The 21,848-nt window shown below is 37.6% G+C and overlaps 1 long non-coding RNA gene across 2 annotated transcripts in view; it reads left to right on the forward strand.

Moving 5' to 3' along the window:
- The window catches only part of LOC144821383 (uncharacterized), a 140,306-nt gene that overhangs the window by 86,027 nt on the left and 32,431 nt on the right, over positions 1 to 21,848 (forward strand). Inside the window, exon 3 of one of the 2 annotated variants that reach the window (XR_013608342.1) lies at positions 21,131 to 21,315. The exons of the other annotated variant lie outside the window; for it this stretch is intronic. This is a non-coding gene — a long non-coding RNA (uncharacterized LOC144821383). The remainder of the gene's footprint in view (positions 1 to 21,130; positions 21,316 to 21,848) is intronic. 2 annotated transcript variants of the gene reach the window in all.

Raw genomic sequence — 21,848 nt, forward strand, 5'->3', positions numbered from 1 at the left:
TTTTTAGGGGTGACCTCTCTCTTTCACTTCCTCTCTTCCTTGTGCCTTTTCTTTGGTATTTTTTCTTCTTCATATGCAAAATGAATATCACTGTATTTGTAATGTTGATAAGGAGAGAGATTGTCTAATATATTGCTTCACTATAGTGTATTTTTATATGCAATGACACTTCTACTTATTAAATAAAAATGTTGGGAAAAGAAAAAACTTCCAGGAATAATCAGTGGCTCTGAGTTTTACTTTTCATTAGCACAATCCTGACGGCTATTTCTTCTTTGCACCGGACTTCTGCCTCTCATTGCGGGTTCTGCCTTGACATATGAACCAGAAAGATGGATTGGTAGCAGGCAGGTCTATATTCATTTGCCATTTATTATGTCAAGATACAATTTATTTCATTTTTGAAACAGTGTTTGCTAAAGCGTGGTTGGGTTTTAGAGTGTGGGTGAAGGACGTGGCCCTCTAAGGGCCGGCAGGTTATTTCCACAACCATCTGTTATGCCTTCCCAAACGAAGAGTCGGTCAGACAGTAGAGAATATACACTTACTTTATTATTAGTTCCCTGCAGAGAGGGCCCCGGTCAGACCTGCACCCTAAGATGGACGCTGAGGGGACTGCCTCCCCAAGGCTCGCTAATACACGATAAACATTTATAGAGACCTTGGCCACGCCTCCCATGGAAAAGTACTGGCTTAAGCCGGGCATGAACAAAGAAGGTACAGAGAGATGAGCTAACACCTGCCAGATGGGCGCCCTATCAGTACACCAAGGCCACTGTGCCGGGTCTCATCGTCTCCTAACATGGGAGCTGAAATACATAAACAGAAAGGAATGCAAGGAAAGAGCATCTATTCATTAGCGAGTCAGGTGCCAACCTTAAACAGGAGGAGAAATAATAACGATGTACAATTTAGCTGAAGCGAACTAGAAATGTAAATGAGGCTTAGTGCACGTTCAAACCAGGCTGTCTTATAGTAATTGTGAAGCAAAAAATGAAGGCACGCAGGCCAAGGGAATATACATGTTGCGGAGATAACTCAGCGAGTTGCACAATACGAAGACAAATGGAATCTATTTAGCCACATATGGCCACCTACATAACATTTATATATGCACAGCGGGGAGGGGAATTTTCAAACCCTACATGGGTGAACCTTAAGATGTAAAGATTGTGCCACGGAAAGTAAGGTTTCAAATCACTGAAATGATCAGAAAGTATTCCAATAGCTTCTCAAATCCAGTTTGGTACGATTCCCTTCCTGCAACACATTAAACTTTGTGTATCACGTATAATTGTTGCAAAAAATGATCCGGTGTTTGTTACTAAATTAAAATATATGTATTTTTTTATAGAAGGCAATTAAACATATTCAGTTAATTTTTCTACACGAGGATATGGCTGTTTTTTTTACAATGACACTGTAATCAATTTTAAAACATACTTCCGAATCTTAAGGAAAAATGGCATGAACAAACATATCAAAAATTTAATTTGCAAACGGGAGTATGCAATTCATTTTCTCATTATGCTTTTGAAAAACCATACTGCGGCTCAAGAAACCAAGTTCTTGGTTATTTATAGCATTTAGACAATAGACTTTTCATACCAGACCATCCATCAGAGAAACGTACAAGTTACAAAGCGTGTTTCTTTCCTGCATCCTTTGTCTTTGTCCTAAAACAATAGTATGATTCTTTTTCTTCACCATGATGTCAGTGTTGTAATTGTTGCTTTTCGAATGATGTATTCCAACGCAAAATGTCATTAAGAATTATAATTCACCATTCAAATGAGAAATATGGCCTGGAAAGAAGACGGACACAACTTTCACATCCTGCTTCCTTTTTTTTATTTTCGAAAATAATGCTCACTAATCCATTTTTTATTGAAATGGACACAACGTACACACCAGTTTTGGCATTGAACTATCCCTTTCCAGAATCATGGATGTGTGCGAAATACTCTGGAAGCTTGCACTTTATTTGGCCGATTTACCTTCCTGTTTAAATATGTAGCGATACCTTTCCCCAAGGATAGGTGGTCGTGATATACCGTGTTTAATATATGCTGACGACCTTGTAATTTTAGATGTGACCTAGCTGGATCTGCAAAGAAAACTGCAAGGTTAATAAACCGTGACAAATCGAAAGATTTAGTAATGGGGAGAAGAAGCAATATATATAATTGGCACATAGAAGATATGTTGATAGAAGAGTCCCCCACATACCAATACTTGGGTTTGATGTTCTATATCTAAATTCCAGACATTAGTAGAGGGCCGATGATTAAAAATGTCTTGAGTCTACCGCTTTCCTCAATGAAACAAGCAATCCATATTAAACTTGGTTTATCCTCGTGGAATTTTATCTCTGTCTAAACAATATGCTTTTGGCAAATCAATCAATCAATCAAATCATTTGTAAAGCGCATTATTTACACCCGTGAGGGTTTCAAGGCGCTGGTTGAAGAGTCAGGTCTTAAGTCGTCTTCTAAAGGTCAGCAGGTCTTCGGTTTGTCGTAGGTTTAGGGGGAGGCTGTTCCAGGCCTTGGCGGCGCGGTGGGAAAAGGACCTGCGTCCGTATGTGGTTCTGCGGATGTGCGGGACCATTGCCAGGGAGTGGGCAGCGGAGTGGAGTTTCCTGTTGGGTACGTAGAAGGAGAGTCGGCTGTTGAGATAGGCTGAGCCAGTTTTGTGGAGTGCCTTGTGTGCGTGAACCAGGAGCTTGAAGGAGATTCTTCTGTCGACGGGGAGCCAGTGCAGGATCCTCAGGTGGGGGGTGATGTGGTTGCGGCCCGGGATGTCGAGGATAAGGCGTGCAGATGCATTCTGGATTCTTTGCAGTCTGTTGATGAGTTTGGACGAGACTCCGGCGTAGAGGGTGTTTCCGTAGTCGAGTATGCTGCTGACTAGGGCCTGAGTGACTGTTTTCCTCGTGTTTGTCGAGATCCATCTGTAGATCTTGCGGAGCATGTGGAGGGTGTTGAAGCAGGTGGAGGAGACTGCATTGACTTGTTTGGTCATGGTCAGTTTTGAGTCGAGGATGACTCCCAGGATGCGTGCGTGGTTGGTAGGGGTCAGGGGTGTTCCCAGTGATGCGGGCCACCAGGAGTCGTCCCACGCTGAGTGGTTTGGCCCGAGGATGAGGATCCACGTCTTGTCTGAGTTCAGCTTAAGACTGCTTTCCTTCATCCAGTCGGCGACGGCTTTCATTCCCTGTTGAAGGTTGGATTTGGTGGTGAGAAGGTCCTTGGTGAGGGAGAGGATCAGCTGCGTGTCATCGGCGTGGGAGATTATGTTGAGGTTGTGCTGTCGGACGATGCATGTTAGTGGTGCCATGTAGACGTTGAACAGCGTCGGGCTGAGGGAGGATCCTTGTTGAATGCCGCAGATGATCTCGGAGGCTTCGGATCGGAACGGGGGGAGGCGGACTATCTGAGTTCTGCCTGTGAGCGAGCAGGTGGTCCAGTCCAGGGCCTTGTCATGGATCCCTGCTTCTTGGAGGTGCGTGCATAGTGTGCTGTGGCAGACAGTGTCGAAGGCGGCGGAGAGTTTCAGTAGGATGAGGGCCGCCGTCCCGCCGTTGTCTAGTAGGATCCTGATGTCGTCTGTGGCAGCGATGAGGGCGGTCTCGGTGCTGTGGTTGCTGCGGAATCCTGATTGGGAAGGTTCCAGGATGCTGTTGTCTTCGAGGTGACGGGAGAGCTGGATGATAACTATCTTCTTTATGACCTCTGCTGGAAACGGAAGCAAGGAGATGGGCCAGTTCTTGAGGTCGCTCGGATCTGTCTTCAGTTTCTTCAGTAGAGCGTTGATCTCTGCTTGCTTCCAGTTCTCAGGGAAGGTAGCGGTCTCGAAGGAGAGGTTGATGATGTTGCGCAGGTGTGGTGCGATGGATCTGCCGGCTTTGTTGAAGATGTGGTGTGGGAGAGGATTGGACGGGGATCCAGAGTGGATTGTGCCCATGGTTTTGATTGTGTCCTCGATGCTCACGTTTGCCCAGATTGTCAGGGAGTCGTGGTTGGTGGGGTGCGGTGGGTCCGGTGTGTCGAGGTCTGTAGGGGTTGTCCGGGGGTTGAAGCTGTCATGGATGTCGGTGATCTTGCGGTGAAAGAAGGTGGCGAGGATGTCGCACAGGACTTGTGATGGCAGGATGTCGTTGGTGCTGGAGCTGGGGTTGGAGAGTTCCTTCACAATGTTGAAGAGCTCCTTGCCTATGTGTGCGTTTTTGTCAAGGCGGTCTGAGAAGGAGGTCCTTTTGGCGTTCCTGATGAGGTGGTGGTGGTTGCGGATGGCGTCTTTGTGGGCAGCGTGGCTGTCCGGCGTCTTGTTGCTGTGCCATATGCTCTCCAATTTCCAGCAGTTGCGCTTTGAGGCGAGGAGTTCCGGAGTGAACCAGCGTGCTCTTTTGCTGGTGTCTCTGATGGTGGGCATTTTCAGAGGGGCTAAGGTGTTGGCGCAGTCGTTCATCCAGCGTCTGAGGGTGAGTGCACCATCGTCGGGGTAGGTGGGGTTGGTCGGTGGGTTGAGTGCGAGGCTCGTCTGTAGTTGGTCTTCAGTGACTTTGCCTCAGCAGCGGCAGGGGATCTGTAGGGTGTGGTGGAAAGTGGGGGGTTTTCAGTAGGAGATGTGGATGTCATGGTGTTCTGTCCAGGTGAGTTCGGAAGCGTGGCTGAAGGCGACGTGGGAGCTTGAGGAGAAGATGGCATCAAGCGTGTGACCGGCGAAGTGGGTCGGTGTTGTGATGATCTGTTTTATTCCGAGGTTGGCGAAGTTGTCGATCAGGGTAGAGGAGTTGTTGCCGCTGTTGTTCTCCAGATGATAGTTCCGAGGAGGATGTAGTCTGTGGAGGTCAGCGCGTGGTGCTGATGAGGTCAGCGATGGAGTCGCAGAATTGTGGCCGGGGTCCTGGCGGTCTGTAGACGAGGGTGCCTCTTAGGGTGGTCCTGGGGTCCATGTGGATCTGGAAGTGCATGTGTTCGGCGGTGCTGAGAGTGTCGTTGGTATTTGTTGAGACCCTCATGGTGTTTTTGTGGATGATGGCGATTCCTCCTCCAGCTCCCTTGGTGCGGTCTCTGCGGGTGATCTTGTACCCGTCGGGATGCCTATGGCAATGTCTGGAGAGGAGGTTTCGTTCATCCATGTCTCTTTCAAGAAGGCAACGTCCGGGTTGCGGTGTCGAGTAGGTCCCATAGCTCGACGGCGTGTTTGCGTGAGGAGCGGGTATTGATCAGGATGCGTCTGAGCTGGTTGGGATCTGTTGTTGCGGGTGTCTCGGCAACTTCGAGGCAGGAGAAGCTGCAGTTCCGCTAGGCGAAGGGACCATGGGTGCGCTTCGGGCGGCCTTGCAGCAGGTGTGGGTTCTTCCTGGATTGAGAGCGGCGAGGGTGTTGATGTCGTAGTGGAGGCGGTCTTCCTGGCTGGTGCGGGGGGCAGGGGTTCTGGTGCTCAGCGTGGGCCAGGCGCGGACGGGAGCAGACGGGACTGCCTTTAGGCACACCTTCGGCCACCATATATGGGGAGGAGGGGAGGGGGGAGCTGCTGGGATGCGGGAGATGTGTTTCGGGGCAGAGAATGGACGAGGAGGGGGCGGCCCGCTGGGGAAGCAGTGGCGGCACGGGGGAAGGAGACAGGCGAGGGGCACGGACTCAAGAAGGGGGCACAGAAGTCAGCACAAGGGGCACAGAATAAAAGGGGGCACAGAAGTCAGCACAAAGGGCACAGAAAAAAAGTGTAACTGGTCATAATATCGAATTCATAATATCGATAGGACAAAATATCGAGTCAAAAATATCGAGTATAGGGAAATATCGTATTGTAGAATATCGAGGACAAAAATATCGTTGAGAATAACATTTAAAAAATATTGGTAACAAAAATATCGAATCAAAAATATCGAGTAGTCATAATATCTATTTTTTAGTGTTGTCAAAAATATCGATAATATAAATATCGATTGTTAATAATGTAATAAAAATCTTTAAAAAAAATAATATGTTTATAAAATGTTGAATTTGTTTGATATTGTCAATATTAGTAATGTTCGAAAAGTGTAAATAATTAGAATAAAATATTTGTTATTGATGGGATATTGTGTTATTAGGGCATAAGGGTGGGGAGTAGTTTAAAAAAAATTATGCTAATAATAATAAAAAATAATAAATAATTAGTTAGAATAATAAAAAGAAAATCAAATTTCCGAAATATTTAATATAATATTTTTTAATAAAATATTTTAAAATTATAAAAGGTATTTAATTTTTAGGAGCGGGATGTTGGGTTATTAGGGGATAAGGGTGGGGAGTAATTTTAAAAAATATTTGAAAAATTTCAAAAATATGTGAAAAGATTTATTTTATTTTTTTAAATCTAAAATAAAGCTAAAAATAAAATTAAAATAATATACTAAAAATGTATAATAAAAAAATATATATATAATGTTAAGGAGCGGGATTTTGGGTTATTAGGGGATAAGGGTGGGGAGTAGTTTAAAAATATATTTGAAAAATTTTACAAAATGTGATAAAATGTAAAATTAAAAAAAAATAAAAATAAAAAATTTAAATAAAATAAATCTAAATTTTTTTAAAATTAAAATATGTCGGAGTGGGATGTTGGTGAATTAGGGTATAAGGCTGTGGAGTAAAAAAAAAAAATTACAAAAAAAAAAAAAAATTACAAAAAAAAAAAAATGTCAAATATAAATTTGAAATAAAATTACAAAATTCCAGAAAACCATAAAATTTCAATAAAAAATATTAAATATTTAAATACATTTTAAATTATAGTAAAAATCTAATAAAAATATTTAAAATTTTAGAAAATTTTATATAATTTTTAAATAAATTTAAGAAATGTAAAATAATAAAAAATGAATAAAAAAAATTTACATTTAAAATTTAAACTAATAACAAATATTTATAAATAATTAACACATTTTTGAGAAAATTTACTATTATTAATTTATTAAAAGTAGATTTTTGTTCAACAATACATAATTAAGATGGGTCAGTGTCCAGCACCTTCCCTGATATTTGTTTGACTGGAGTTGGAATAGTAAATTATAATGGGTCAGTGTCCAGCACCTTCCCTGATATTTGTCTGACTGGATTTGGAATAGTAAATTATAATGGGTCAGTGTCCAGCACCTTCCCTGTTATTTTTTGGAATGGAGTTGGAATAGTAAATTATAATGGGTTAGTGTCCAGCAACTTCCCTGATATTTGTCTGACTGGAATTGGAATAGTAAATTATAATGGATCAGTATCCAGCACCTTCCCTGATATTTGTATGACGGGAGTTGGAATAGTAAATTATAATGGGTCAGTGTCCAGCACCTTCCCTGATATTTGTCTGAGTGGAGTTGGAATAGTAAATTATAATGGGTCAGTGTCCAGCACCTTCCCTGATATTTGTCTGACTGGAGTCGGAATAGTAAATTATAATGGGTTAGTGTCCAGCACCTTCCCTGATATTTGTTTGACTGGAGTTGGAATAGTAAATTATAATGGGTCAGTGTCCAGCACCTTTCCTGATATTTGTCTGACTGGGGTTGGAATAGTAAATTATAATGGGTCAGTGTCCAGCACCTTCCCTGATATTTGTCTGACTGGAGTTGGAATAGTAAATTATAATGGGTTAGTGTCCAGCACCTTCCCTGATATTTGTCTGACTGGAGTTGGAATAGTAAATTATAATGGGTCAGTGTGCAGCACCTTCCCTGATATTTGTCTGACTGGAGTTGGAATAGTAAATTATAATGGGTTAGTGTCCAGCACCTTCCCTGATATTTGTCTGACTGGACTTGGAATAGTAAATTATAATGGGTCAGTGTCCAGCACCTTCCCTGATATTTGTCTGACTGGAGTCGGAATAGTAAATTATAATGGGTCAGTGTCCAGCACCTTCCCTGATATGTGTCTGACTGGAGTTGGAATAGTAAATTATAATGGGTCAGTGTCCAGCACCATCCCTGTTATGTGTTTGATTGGAGTTGGAATAGTAAATTATAATGGGTTAGTGTCCAGCACCTTCCCTGATATTTGTCTGACTGGAGTTGGAATAGAAAATTATAATGGGTCAGTGTCCAGCACCTTCCCTGTTATTTGTTTGATTGGAGTTGGAATAGTAAATTATAGTGGATTAGTGGCCAGCACCTTCTCTGATATTTGTCTGACTGGAGTTGGAATAGTAAATTATAATGGGTCAGTGTCCAGCACCTTCCCTGATATTTGTCTGATTGGAGTTGGAATAGTAAATTATAATGGGTTAGTGTCCAGCACCTTCCCTGATATTTGTCTGACTGGAGTCGGAATAGTAAATTATAACGGGTCAGTGTCCAGCACCTTCCCTGATATTTGTCTGACTGGAGTTGGAATAGTAAATTATAATGGTTTAGTGTCCAGCACCTTCCCTGATATTTGTCTGACTGGAGTTGGAATAGTAAATTATAATGGATCAGTGTCCAGCACCTTCCCTGATATTTGTTTGACTGGAGTTGGAATAGTAAATTATAATGGGTTAGTGTCCAGCACCTACCCTGATATTTGTCTGAGTGGAGTTGGAATAGTAAATTATAATGGGTCAGTGTCCAGCACCTTCCCTGATATTTGTCTGACTGGAGTTGGAATAGTAAATTATAATGGGTTAGTGTCCAGCACCTTCCCTGATATTTGTCTGACTGGACTTGGAATAGTAAATTATAATGGGTCAGTGTCCAGCACCTTCCCTGATATTTGTCTGACTGGAGTCGGAATAGTAAATTATAATGGGTCAGTGTCCAGCACCTTCCCTGATATTTGTCTGACTGGAGTTGGAATAGTAAATTATGATAGGGTCAGTGTCCAGCACCATCCCTGTTATGTGTTTGATTGGAGTTGGAATAGTAAATTATAATGGGTTAGTGTCCAGCACCTTCCCTGATATTTGTCTGACTGGAGTTGGAATAGAAAATTATAATGGGTCAGTGTCCAGCACCTTCCCTGTTATTTGTTTGATTGGAGTTGGAATAGTAAATTATAGTGGATTAGTGGCCAGCACCTTCTCTGATATTTGTCTGACTGGAGTTGGAATAGTAAAATATAATGGGTCAGTGTCCAGCACCTTCCCTGATATTTGTCTGATTGGAGTTGGAATAGTAAATTATAATGGGTTAGTGTCCAGCACCTTCCCTGATATTTGTCTGACTGGAGTCGGAATAGTAAATTATAACGGGTCAGTGTCCAGCACCTTCCCTGATATTTGTCTGACTGGAGTTGGAATAGTAAATTATAATGGTTTAGTGTCCAGCACCTTCCCTGATATTTGTCTGACTGAAGTTGGAATAGTAAATTATAATGGATCAGTGTCCAGCACCTTCCCTGATATTTGTTTGACTGGAGTTGGAATAGTAAATTATAATGGGTCACTGTCCAGCACCTTCCCTGTTATTTGTTTGATTGGAGTTGGAATAGTAAATTATAATGGGTCAGTGTCCAGCATCATCCCTGTTATGTGTTTGATTGGAGTTGGAATAGTAAATTATAATGGGTTAGTGTCCAGCACCTTCCCTGATATTTGTCTGACTGGAGTTGGAATAGAAAATTATAATGGGTCAGTGTCCAGCACCTTCCCTGTTATTTGTTTGATTGGAGTTGGAATAGTAAATTATAGTGGATTAGTGGCCAGCACCTTCTCTGATATTTGTCTGACTGGAGTTGGAATAGTAAAATATAATGGGTCAGTGTCCAGCACCTTCCCTGATATTTGTCTGATTGGAGTTGGAATAGTAAATTATAATGGGTTAGTGTCCAGCACCTTCCCTGATATTTGTCTGACTGGAGTCGGAATAGTAAATTATAACGGGTCAGTGTCCAGCACCTTCCCTGATATTTGTCTGACTGGAGTTGGAATAGTAAATTATAATGGTTTAGTGTCCAGCACCTTCCCTGATATTTGTCTGACTGAAGTTGGAATAGTAAATTATAATGGATCAGTGTCCAGCACCTTCCCTGATATTTGTTTGACTGGAGTTGGAATAGTAAATTATAATGGGTCACTGTCCAGCACCTTCCCTGTTATTTGTTTGATTGGAGTTGGAATAGTAAATTATAATGGGTTAGTGTCCAGCACCTTCCCTGATATTTGTCTGACTGAAGTTGGAATAGTAAATTATAATGGATCAGTGTCCAGCACCTTCCCTGATATTTGTTTGACTGGAGTTGGAATAGTAAATTATAATGGGTCACTGTCCAGCACCTTCCCTGTTATTTGTTTGATTGGAGTTGGAATAGTAAATTATAATGGGTTAGTGTCCAGCACCTTCCCTGATATTTGTCTGAGTGGAGTTGGAATAGTAAATTATAATGGGTCACTGTCCAGCACCTTTCCTGATATTTGTCTGACTGGAGTTGGAATAGTAAATTATAATGGGTTAGTGTCCAGCACCTTCCCTGATATTTGTCTGAGTGGAGTTGGAATAGTAAATTATAATGGGTCAGTGTCCAGCACCTTCCCTGATATTTGTTTGACTGGAGTTGGAATAGTAAATTATAATGGGTCACTGTCCAGCACCTTTCCTGATATTTGTCTGACTGGAGTTGGAATAGTAAATTATAATGGGTTAGTGTCCAGCACCTTCCCTGATATTTGTCTGAGTGGAGTTGGAATAGTAAATTATAATGGGTCAGTGTCCAGCACCTTCCCTGATATTGGTCTGACTGGAGTTGGAATAGTAAATTATAATGGGTTAGTGTCCAGCACCTTCCCTGATATTTGTCTGACTGGAGTTGAAATAGTAAATTATAATGGGTCAGTGTCCAGCACCTTCCCTGATATTTGTCTGACTTGAGACGGAATAGTAAATTATAATGGGTCAGTGTCCAGCACCTTTCCTGATATTTGTCTGACTGAGTTGGAATAGTAAATTATAATGGGTCAGTGTCCAGCACCTTCCCTGTTATGTGTTTGATTGGAGTTGGAATAGGAAATTATAATGGGTTAGTGTCCCTCACCTTCCCAGATATTTGTCTGACTGGAGTTGGAATAGTAAATTATAATGGGTCACTGTCCAGCACCTTCCCTGTTATTTGTTTGATTGGAGTTGCAATAGTAAATTATAGTGGATTAGTGGCCAGCACCTTCTCTGCCATTTGTCTGACTGGAGTTGGAATAGTAAATTATAATGGGTCAGTGTCCAGCACCTTCCCTGATATTTGTCTGATTGGAGTTGGAATAGTAAATTATAATGGGTTAGTGTCCAGCACCTTCCCTGATATTTATCTGACTGGAGTTGGAATAGTAAATTATAATGGGTCAGTGTCCAGCACCTTCCCTGATATTTGTGTGACTGGAGTTGGAAAAGTAAATTATAATGGGTCAGTGTCCAGCACCTTCCTTGATATTTGTCTGACTTGAGTTGGAATAGTAAATTATAATGGATCAGTGTCCAGCACCTTCCCTGATATTTGTTTGACTGGAGTTGGAATAGTAAATTATAATGGGTCAGTGCCCAGCACCTTCCCTGATATTTTATAGATTGGAGTTGGAATAGTATATTATAATGGGTCAGTGTCCAGCACCTTTTCTGATATTTTATAGATTGGAGTTGGAATAGTAAATTACAATGGGTTAGTGTCCAGTACTGTGAATGATATTTTTGGGAATTTTTGTGGACTACTGTATTGAATTGGTTATGTTTACATAATTGTATAATTTATTTATGTAATTTTAATGAAGTGGTAATAGTGTGTTATATATATGTAAAATATGTATCTCATAAAGAATGTTATAAAAAAATAAGAAGTAACTTATTTGTTTTCATGATATATGTAATGGTACATGAAGTTATAAATTTACATTTTTGAACATAATTAATACATTTCATTTTTTTAATAAATTATACACTTATCAAAAATAAGTAGACATGGATGTTTAGAAGATTTTTATTGACAAATTGTATTTATAATATGCACAGAACAGTATATAATATTTCTGTTATTTTACACAATAATGTAGTTACACATTATATATTACATTACATTTATGTATGTTCATAAATGTAAATTTTTCCAATAAAATATTTTTAATCATATTTTAACAATAAATGATAAAAGAGTTTTTCCTTATATTTGGTCAAAAAATAGTAACATTTCAAACATATTTAACATAATACTTTTATAAGCATATTATTTATTTATTTAATAATGTTAATATATAAGATATTAATATTATAAAATATATATGTCATATGTAAACAAAAATATAAAATAATAAGCAGTTATATAGTTATGTTTATAATTTTAAATGTAAATACAATTTACAAACATTGGTTCATATAAAATACAATGTTCATAATCAATATAAGTTAAACAAATAATCATTATTACATGTATATATATATTTGAGGAAAATACATTATTCATAATGGTATATTAAATAGTACATCATTTAGTAAGTTGGTTATAATGTTTCATTAGTCATTTGCAACAAATTATATACATGTTTTACATCTTTAATAATAATAATGAATATATTATATTAATTATTATAATTCATTTATAATGTTTGTAAACAATAACATTTTAAATTAAATTACATATATGCAAGGTACAACTATTTATTCATATTTATATTTTGCATTGCATTTATTTACAAATAATTATATACATTGTATTAATAATATTAATAAATAATGTTTATTATTTATTTATATTATTAATTTACAAATGTAATATAGTTGTAGAGTTAATTAAATCAACTAATAAACAAATATAATATGTATAAATTCACCCAAAAATATGTTTAATGTATTTATAGCAATTTTAATATATTTTTATAATATTAATATTAATTAATATTATAAAAATAGTATTTAATATTAATAATTAAAGGATATTTAATATAATAATATTTTTATATGAGTTATATAATAGTGTATACAATAATAAGTGCATTTATGTATTTTATTTACACTGAGAACATTGTATTTTGTATGTTTAACTTCCTAATATTGTTTAAAGGGGACTACTTTTTTACCGCGTAAGGTTATTTTGCTACATTCAGGTCTGGAGAAGCCCGCGGTTGGAAGCTGCGTCGCGTTCAGGAAGGTAAGGTGTATTTTAAGTAATATATTTTACAGAATAGTAGTGTTTGAGTGTATATTATAGTTTTGTAGTAGTAATGTGTGTATGTAGTAGTTGGTTTGCTATGTTAAAGCTGATAAAATCTTTTGACGGAGGTGTCGTGTGTGTTTGACGCGTTGTGTACTTTAATGTTTTGGATGTTATCATATGTGTATTTTAATGCTTTATATTAATGTTTATATTTATATTTGGACATGTATGGGTTTTATGTGGGTGGGTTTGTTTTCAGAATGCTTTTTTACAGGTTCCGGTATTACGGTGTATATTTCCGGAGAAGGAAGCGTTTTTTTTTTAGAAATGAGTGTATTACTTTGTAATGTAATATTTAAAACTCTTTCTCCATTTTTCGTTGTTTCCTGGAGCGTTACTTTATATTTTTCATATTTTTCGGGATTTTAAGGGTATTCGTTTGGAATGGACTTGGAGAAGATAATGCGTAATTTTTTTTTAAACAAAGTGTGTGTATGTTCGTTTTTTGGAATTAAGTCTACACACTTTGTTTATTTTCGTGCTCCTGGAGCGATTTTAATGTAATTTTACTGTGTTTCGAGTTTCAGTATATCATCTTGGATTGGGAGAAGAATATGGGTTTTTATTTTAAATTACGTGTGGGTATATTACTTTTTATTAAAAAGGTACCACACTTAATTTTTTGGGATTCCTTGGAGCGTTTTTTTTGATTTTTAATTCTTTTCGGGTTTTTTAATGGTTTGATAATTGGATTTGTAATGGATTGCCTAAGGATTGGATGGATTTTAACTGCATGTATTACGTCTTCTTCAGTGACATAAATTGTAAGTATTTTCATTTTATATTACTTGGGTGGGCACTGTAAATTGTCGATTTTTTGTAATGTTTGATATTATAATAAATATTGAATATTTGTTTACAAATTGTTTTGTAAAAGTTTATAAATATGTACTACAAATATGTTATATTTTTTATGATATCAAAATATCAATATATTGTATATATCTGACAGTATAAAAAATGTTTTAAGGATATTTCATAGAAGAGATTTTGCTATTAGGGATAGGTACTCTAGACCTCTTGTTGAAGGATATAGTGTGACCTGGCTTTGAAGTAGTCGGAACATTTGTTTTGTTTGTTTGGTTAGTTTTGGCCCTATTTCTCTTACAGATTGTTCCATGCGTAGTTCTTGGTAGCTTTGTCCTTTTAGTAAAGCTGGTATTAGATTGTGGAAGGTGGGTTTTCCTCTGCTAGTGGTAGCTTGGAATGCATTATGCTTTCCTTCTACACTGTTGTTGGTTTTAGCCTCCTGATTCAATGTACTTAGATATACATTCCACCAGGCTATGTGGAATTTAGGTTGTCGTCTGTGTCCAGATCTATGTAACCTTCCCACCCAAGTATCTTCAAAGTAGACTAGAAGTGGGGCCAATTTGTCTTCATATTTTTTGTAGTATGGACTGTCTACTAGTATATTATAATGTTCTGCAACATCAGTTACAGGGACATAGGAAAGTGAAATTAATTGTTTTACTTGATATGCAAAATTGCTATCTGTTGCATATAGGATGCTTAATGTTGATTTTTGGAGGTGTCTCCATATGCTTTGGTTAAAATGATAATAGCATCCTTGTATTGATGTGTGGGGAAATGTTTTTAAAATGCTAATAATCATTGCTAGCTCGAAATCAATAATTATTTTTTGGGGAAAATAATTATTGATTTCGTTTTTTATTACATTTAGTATTTCTGTATATGTGTTTTGTTGTTTGTTAGGTAACAAACAGTAAATAAATGGGATATTGGAATGATGGTACAATCCATGTATGCTATATAGTTGATAGAATGGTTTAGGACATGGTTTAAAAGTACCATCCATCATCCAGTGTTCGCATTGTTGTAGTTTCCTTAAATTAGTAGCAGTAGCAAACATAATTATTCCGTTTGTAGGGCTTTCATTGTCATATAGTATGAATTTATCCTTATTATGTGTGATGCTCATTTCTGATGAAATTATAACTTCCTCAAATGTTGTAGGGTTAGGTTCAGTTGTAGTAGTGAGTCTTTTTGGCGTGCAATTGTCCTTTTTAGGGAGTGAATTGATGGCAGTTGACATGAAGCATGGCTAGGAACTTTCAAAAGTTCCTCTTTTAGGATCTGTGTTGTTGGTTTCTCACTCCCTGTACTTGCTTCTTTGATACTTTCTAAAGCATCCCTGATCTCTATTTCTGTGACATTAGGGAGGTGGTTGTGTTCTCTAGTAGATAATACATTTGCATCATCAGTAGTAGCCCTACCATAGCATTTATTAGAATAATATTTTGTACATTTCCAAAATACTTTCGTTCCTGTTTGTCTTTCCTGATTATAAACATAGCCCATATAGCATAGCAACAGTTTATTTTTCTGTGACATTACAAATTGTGCACCTTCAGTCATTTTTCTATTATTTTTGCTAGGGAAAAATAGTAAGAAACATATTTTAATGGTAAATCTAGTTCTATATACTTGTTAGAAATTTATATTTCACAATTTATACTTACAGTTATATTTTCTAGTGTAGAGAAATGTAGAAAAGCTGTTTTCAAAATCTTTCTTATATGTTCTTCTTTTATTTCTGTTGGTAAGAACAGCAAGAATGTGATTAGTTATTAATTTACAATAATTGTTGATTTTTCTAGGGGAATGGTGTTTAGTAGGTAGCTTTTAATGGCATTTTAGGAAGTTAACAGAGATACTTACTTGTTAGAATTGTGTAGTCTTTGCTTTAGGTGGGATTTAATTAGGATAGATTGTGAATATCCGTGTAGAAGATAGAATAGAATTTGTTTTATAGTAAAAGGCTTAAATATTTTAGTGACTTTTAGGAAGCTAACAGATATACTTACTTGGTAGAATTCTGCAGTCTTTGCCTTAGGTGGGGTTTAATTAGGATGTATTCTGAATATCTGTCAAGAAGATAGAATGTAAAAAGATATTTATTAGAAAAAGGCATAAACATTTTAGGGCTTTTTAGGAAATTAACAGTTCTACTTACTTGTTAGAAATCTGTAGTATTTGAGTTTGGTGCAGTATAATTAGGATGTATTCTGAATATCTGTGAAGAAGATAGAATAGAAAAATATGTTTTAATAAAAGGCTTAAACATTTTAGTTACTTTTAGGAAGCCAACAGATATACTTACTTGTTAGAATATTGTCGTTTTTTCCTTAGGTGGAGTTGAATTAGGAATTATTCAGAATATCTGTGTAGATTATAGAAGGAAAAAAAACGTTTATTATTGAAAATATATAACATTTTAGTGCGTTTTAGGAAGCCAACCTATATACCTACATTTTTAAGTACTGTACTATTTTCTTTAGGTGGAGTAGAGTTAGGATGTATTGTGAATATCTGTAAAGAAAATAGAACAAAGAAGAAAAGGATATTATTAAAGATTTGTAACGAAATGTATTTAGTGTGTTACAAAACATTTATATATAATTACAATGAGTATGTAGTGGTTAAGAATTTGTCATAGGTTATTTTATGATTTTTAGAAATGTTTGTAGAAGGGATAGTAAAGTAGAAAACTAAATGTTATTTTCACGATAAAGAGACATAGTCATTTATCGACTTTAGTACTTGTTTAGTTAAAAAATTAGCTATAACTTACTTGAATTATTTATGTAGAAATCTTGTTTTCTGCAGTAGAATTCTCAGGAATAAAGTTGTCAAAGTGTAGCCTTCTTTTTTCTATAGATTTACCAGCAGGAATTGGCTGTAGGCATGTACTCCTTTTATAGTGTGTATTCAATGTGTTCATTCATTTGATTGGATGTTTTACGAAAGGGACCATTTTATTGGTTAGTTTGAATTTTTTTAGATTTAATTGCTTGGCTTCTTGTTGTGAAAAAGCAAAATTGAGAAGAATTCAGCATTAAATGTCGTAAATATTTTATTAGATTGCAAAATATGTATTTATAATGTTGTAATATTATTTATTAATGTATGTGCTGCAATGTTTAAATAATATGTGGTAAAAAAGCTATAAACAACTAATGTGTATTTCCAAATGTTTATCTATATTTTATATGTATTTTGAAGTGTATATAGTTCAAAAAAGCAAGATTTAAAAAGAAAAATTCTTAAATGTATAAAATATATTGTCGATAATAATAGATTTTCGATATTTTGACTGTCTATATATATGCTGTCAATATTTTTGTAGTGTGTCATGCAATTTTCCTTAAAACAATATTTTTGTACTCTATATATTTTCTATCTATATTAGTGTAGTCGACATTTAAAGTAGTCGATAATTTGTCCTCGATATTTTTGTAATTTCTTAAATGAATATAGGAAGTCGATATAATTGTAGTCGATATTTTCTCAACGATATTTTAGCAACTCGATATAGTGTCCGTCGATATTATGTCAGTGATCCAAAAAAAGGGGGTACAGAAGTAAGCACAAGGGGCACAGAATAAAAGGGGGCATAGAAGCAACGGCGAGCACGGGGTAGGGGGCCACAGAAGAGGAGCGGGCAGACAAAGTTAAAGGCGCAGAGCAGATACGAATCTAAGGCCACCACTGGCCACCAGGCATGAGGCGCAGCTGGAAGCCTGTGGGTGGGGGAGGGCCTCAACTTCAATGGCGGCATTACTCGACAGTGGGGGTGCAGGCGGAGGGGGGAGCGACCTACCAGGGAAGCTCAAGGGTCGCTTCCCCCTTCCAAACATGCTCAACAGACAATTTGTCCCTGGTTTGCATGAAATAAATATGCCAAAGTGAATTGTGATGGACAAGAGTAACTAATCTTTGACTAAAGGAATTGGCTTTCCTGTTAAATTTTGAGAATTTTAACCACAAGGTTTTAACTTTTAACAAAGTATAGCAAAAAGGAGCTAAAGGAAAAACCTGCCATGGAATCTAGAGATAAGGATCTAAGCTACCTCTACAATATGAGTTCAAGATAGTTTTTACACATTTCCTGGCAGAGAGATAAAAAAACGTTTCAGACCTCTTGGAACTTTCAAATTCAATCTGGCGCACAGAGTTTAACATGTTGGGTAGGGTTAAAGCCTGGGTTCTCCCTTTTTTCCAGTCTGTGGGCAAATGATGGGTACAGAATGTTTCTGTGAGTGTGGGTTGCATAAAACATTCTGGCAACAATAATATGCAAGGCCTATTTTTAGTAAATATGGAATAATGAACTGTAGTAAATTCCCTTTATGTTCCACTTAGTTCACCATTTTAGCCTAACTGCACATTGTAGGCCGCTATGCTTTACACACGATACACATAACATCTGTTGTTGTACCACAATATTATTTTAGAAATATCCAACACATTTTTTTGCTACTCAGTACTACTTCTTGGGATTCAGTCTGAATATTTCGTACAAGGTGAAACAACACCGTGCCCTATTTTTCTGTGGTCGGTCAGTATCATATTCAAACATTTAGAGACAACACAGAGGTGAACCTGAGGTTTTCCAACATGGCACTTCTTATCACATAAATGGAGACTTGCCTTGTTGAAATCAGAGACGAGGATTTCTAGCAGAGGGAAAGGTCCTGGAATAGGCGCACCAGCCTGGTGCAATCTTAGATGCAGACCACCGAACTACAAATACTAGGTATCGGTTCTGCTTCTAATCCCATAGATCACAGAAATAAGACTATGCTCATGTAGTGAGGCTAGGTTTAGGAAGATATATCATATGCCATGGTAGGGTTTTTCATTTTATACAGTTTGCTCGTAATTCTTATTACTTTGCTCAGTTTTATATGTTTCCTAATTGCAGCGAAGTTGCTTCATGATGGAGCACGATTGTTTCAATACATATTGTAATCTTTCTTGTGTCTTTCTTTTCCTTATTATTATCATGCATGTGTGAGAAAATGAAAGATGATGATCAGTTCCCATGGTTCCACTAGGGACAAGAGAATTGTGTTCTGGATTGGCAATTTACCTGTTACTTCGGGAAGGTTAGGAGGGCAGGTGAGGCACTGTGAGCTAGTCGGATTTGGGACCATAGGTACTGATGTGCTGTGGGGACTCCGCTCCTACATTCTGACGTTCTGTCATCCCAGGCATAGTTCTCTTTCCAAACAGAACAAGGTCAAATGCTATAAAATATTGTAGGATATGTGACATTTAGATGTTGCCATCTCAGTAGGTAGGTGTTTAGTAGCTGTCAGCAAGTTGAATAAGTATGGGGAAGGAAAGATCCTCTCCAAGATTGGGAATTATAATGTTGACATTTATTTACGTGTTTCTGAGTGACTATTTTAAATGTATTTATTACAATTCTTATTAAAATATCATATGTATTTTACGTGTGATTTTGACATTAATTGGTTATAAGGAGCTGTTGTATATTTGAAAGACTTTAGTTTAATGGACTTTGGTCGAAATAAACCTGATGTTCACTCTCTCTGTCTGGAAGTAATGAAATTTCAACGCTGGAGGTAAAGACATTTCATAACTATATCTGTGTCTGCCCCATCACACTCATCACAGCCGATTTAGGGCTCCAGCTTGCGGTGCTGCTAAAAAGTGTTCTATTTTCGTGTATGTGTATAATTTTGATATTGTGCACACATAAAGGTGCTCACTCTCAATTGGTGGGGGTTGCATAAGGAATTGCATAAGATGTGCATAATAGTAATATCATAACAATGGTAGTCGGCCTAGTACAGCTAGTATTATTTCCAAAAGTGTTTTGGCCCAAATATATATTAGGGTCATGATATAATAATTGAATTTGTGTGTGAAATATAAAAGTTTTTACATGCATCCTGTGAGAAGTCTTGTTTCTGAGGGTCAGCATTTTAACACAAGGGGCTGCTGTGCCTTTGCTTTAAACTTAGCCTCTGTGGTGAGCCTGACTGTTTAGAGCCAAGCCACCTAAGGGAGAGCATGGGTTATACAGCAAGTGTAATCACCTGCCCTTGATAGGAGCAGAAGTTCTGCCTGACTGGGAGCATCCCTTCAGCCAACCAGACAGTGCCAGTTCCAACAATGACTCCTCCTTGATCTGTGAACTGCATCATCACCTTGCATTGTAAAGCAAACTCAAGTAATTGATTACTCTTTGTTAGACTGCTTTTAAAAAACTTTTTTTGATGTATTTTTTGTTTTTTTGCTGGAGGCCCTGAGAATGAAGATGAATGTCCAGGACTGACTGCATGAGGGTGTAAGGGCAAAGATTGTTTAGAATACTGTGGGGACAATTAGAATTTCAGCATGGAGGTGGCCTAAAGGGTTTTTTCTCATTTTACTTGTCTTTCGTTATGCAGATTTACAAACTTGCAGTGTCTCCATCTTCTTGAAATTAAAACAAACATCAGCAGTAATCACCAACTTAGTTCCAGCTCACTCTAAGCTATTGGAATCTTTGCCGTACATTATTGTATCACCATAACATATCACCACTTTGGGATGTCTTCACACATCAGAGAAATATGTTAAGTTATTGGTGTTTTTATAACACAATAGTCACCCTGGAGGGTATCCCAGCACCCTGTAGCTCCGTAGCAGGCGTGTGAAACCAGCTCTATGGGCGTACTAAAAAAGCCAGGTCTTCAGTGTCTTACAATTATTAAGGAGAGAAGAGGAGAATCTGATGTGTTGTGTGAGGTTGTTCCAGGCTTTTGGGGCAGGTACGAGAAGGTGAGGCAACCTGCTTTGCTTTTTGTATGCACGGGGTGTGTGCTAGTCAAAGATTATCAGAGAGCAGATATCTGGAAGGTTTATAGAAGTGAATGTAGCATTTCAGGGTGACAGGGCCAATGCTGGGGAGAGCTCTGTAGGTTCATGTGAGAAAATCACCTGAGATAGGTGGGTGCTATTGATACAGTTGTAGAATCCAGTCTGACTGAAGGATGCGACAATGTTCATTAATAATGCTGGTGCACAAGGCCACCCACCTATTTCTGCTCATAGCTTGCATACAGCATCGATAACACCAGTCCATTTATGCAATGAGAAGCTACCCACAATGTCAAAAGGTTTGAAGCTTGATATACTTTTCAACTGTCACTGTGAAACAGTTGCACAGTTAAATACTAGGTGCTGTTGCTGAACCAGTGAAGAAAACCAGTGTACATCCCATCTATCTCACCAAAGATACGTTGAGCAGTGGTCAAGTTACAGCATACTGGCTCACCTTCAAGGCGATTAAGAAGATGGAATCAACCGCTGGTCTACTAGTACTGCTTTTTAAGGCATTCATCAGGTGAGTTTTGATATGCTCTATATTGAAAAATCATCAATGTTATGCTAGCGTTTATTAATGGTTTGAATTCAGGGGTCCAGTATGTTGTAACTGACAATCAGGACCATTTTGAAAGCCATGTAAATGGATACTTCTGACTGCTTTGGCTTTACCTTTTATCAACCAGATAGGTGAGGACTTCGTCCTAAAGAAAAAAAGCCCAAGACATATGGGTCTTTTATCACTAGATTTGCTCATATTTTAACAGTTTGATTAAATCCTAAGAGCAGTTTGGGACCTTTAGCCAGCTAATAAAGTCCATGTACATGCCATCATATAAATGAGGTTCCAGTATACTGGTATACTACCTTCTGCTTGCTGCAATGCCTGTTTGAGCATGCAAGTCTCTCATCAAACATGTAATATATAACATGGCAATGCATGTGTCAAAGCCTTCCCTTTGACTGATGAGCAAGGACTTAATGGCGATTTTTAATCTGATAGTTCTTTGATCCCTGTGGTCCACGAAGCATTCTCAGGAGGTCTACAACTGC

Source organism: Lissotriton helveticus, chromosome 2_2 (assembly GCF_964261635.1).
Source record: "Lissotriton helveticus chromosome 2_2, aLisHel1.1, whole genome shotgun sequence".
NCBI classification, from domain to species: Eukaryota; Metazoa; Chordata; class Amphibia; order Caudata; family Salamandridae; genus Lissotriton; species Lissotriton helveticus.